We start from the raw sequence: 2,241 nt of genomic DNA, 5'->3' as shown, positions 1-2,241 counted from the left end.
AAAAAACAAGGCTCAATAAATGTTTGAATCTAGACAGATGGCTGTCCCCCACACATAAAAAATGACTTGTATTTTATGTAAGGAACACTTCCTACCCTCACGACTCTTCAAGATCTCTAGTATGTCCTTATCAAGAGACAACATACTAAATGAAATAAGCCACTTACACAAAGACAAGTATTGCATGATTCCACTTAAGGAGGTATCTAAAATAGTCAAATTCATAGAAGTAAAGAGTGGACTGATGGTTTACCAGGGCTGGGAGAAGAGACAAATGGGGTGTTACTAATCAACAGGCATAAAGTCTCAATTAAGCAAGATGAAGATGCTCTAGAGACCTGTTGTACAGCACTGTGCCTGTAGTCAACAATAACACACTGTACACTTAAAACTTTATTAAGAGAGTAGCTCTTAAGAGCTGCTTTGCAAAATAAAGTAAAATAAAATAAAATAAAATAAAATAAAGATTGCAGGTTGAATAAAAGCTGAAAGTGCCCTCTCTCAAACACATAAAGATATCAGAAATAGTATTCACAAGGATATTACTGCACTCAGAAACAAGGGACTCTCTAAAAACCAGAAATGAAAGTGCTGAGCTCCATGAAATATTTTTCAGACATTCGGAAATGTTGATTTCCTTTATAGTTTACCAAGAAAACATAAGTTTAAGAATAAATTTAAAATCTATCAGGCAGCATCCTCAGCGGTCCCTGGATCTGCTTCTTGCTTCAACGGTGTTTGGAAGGAAAAGACCCAGGGATTCCCCTTTTCAGCTTCTGACCACCCTCCAAACGATTTTCCAGTCGCAACCTTCTGAAACTTTTCTGCCATCCTGACCTCAAAGACCAGCCAACTCGTTTGAACTTAATTCCTATTGCCAAGTAACCATGAGCTCCCAAGTTCGTCAGAATTATTCCACCAAGGTGAAGGCTGCTGTCAACTGCCAGGTCAACTGGCCTGCAGGCCTCCTCCACCTACCTCTCTCTGGGCTTGTATTTTGACCACGATGAGGGCGTGGAGGGCATGGAGGGTGTGGGCCACCTCTTCCGTGAGTTGGCTGAGAAGCCCAAGGACACCCACGGTCTCTTGAAGATGCAAAACCAGCGTGGCGGCCCTGACCTCTTCCAGCACCTGCGGAAGCCTTCCCAAGATGAATGGGGTAAAACTCAGGATTCCATGGAAGCCGACATGGTCATGGAGAAGAACCTGAACCAGGCTCTTTCTGATCTGCATGCCCTGGGTTCTGCCCATTCGGACTCCCATCTCTGTGACTTCCTGGAGAGCCACTTCCTGGATGAGGAGGTAAAACTCAAGAAGATGGTGGACCACCTGAGTAACCTCTGCAGGCTGTCTGGCCCCCAGGCTGAGCTGGATGAGTATGTCTTCGAAAGGCTCACACTCAAGCACGACTAGGACCTTTTGGAGCCCAGAAGCCTTTTAGGGGCTCATCTGCATCTCCCTGGCTTTGGGCTTCTGACAGCCTCTCTCTTCAACTACTGAGCAGTCTTTTAACCACCCTGGAACCCTCTCCCATGCTGTGGATCAAATGGAAACAATAAAGCTTTTGCAGCAAATAAATAAATAAGTAAATAAATAAATAATATAATATAAAATTTATAAGTTTAGCAAAAAAGCAATAGAAATGGAATATGCACATTCTAAAAAAGTAGAAAAAAATCAACAAAGAAAAATATTGATTCAAAGAAGACTGTAAAGAAAATAAAAATAATGAAGGAAAACAAAGCAAAAACACAAAGGAAATCATTGCATATAGAGAATATACACCACAAAAGATATGATGGTTGAAATACATCCAAAGTTTTTATTAATCATAATAAATGTTAAGTAACTACCCTTGCCCATTAGAAGACAGACCTGAGTTTGGAATTTTAACAATATGCTATTCGTAAGGCTCACACCTAAAACAAAGTGATGTAGATATGTTGAATATAAACGAGTAACAAAAGGTAGTCCAAGCAAATAGAAATAGAAATAAAACTGGTAGAGTAATAATATCAGACAAAATATATTTCAAAGCAAAACACATTAAAAGGTAAAATCAGGGCTATCTCATATTTGTTAAAGGACCAATTCACTAAGAAGATAAAAGTCATAAACCAGGGTTCTTCAAGAAAGAGATAACTTTTTCATAAAAATTTCAGTTTATAAAAAAGGTAGAAAGCTTCCAAAGTTACTTTATGAGACTAGCAAATTTCCTTTCTATTAGGCAAGTATCCCAGG

General features: G+C 39.3%; 1 pseudogene; it reads left to right on the top strand.

Moving 5' to 3' along the window:
* Positions 1-887: 887 nt before the first annotated feature.
* Positions 888-1,413, top strand: LOC102898573 (annotated as a pseudogene).
* Positions 1,414-2,241: the final 828 nt, after the last annotated feature.

Source organism: Pteropus alecto, unplaced genomic scaffold, assembly GCF_000325575.1.
Source record: "Pteropus alecto unplaced genomic scaffold, ASM32557v1 scaffold182, whole genome shotgun sequence".
In the NCBI taxonomy this organism is placed as follows: domain Eukaryota; kingdom Metazoa; phylum Chordata; class Mammalia; order Chiroptera; family Pteropodidae; genus Pteropus; species Pteropus alecto.
Note: the sequence above shows the minus strand (reverse complement) of the source record. Positions and strands in the feature narration are given on the sequence as shown.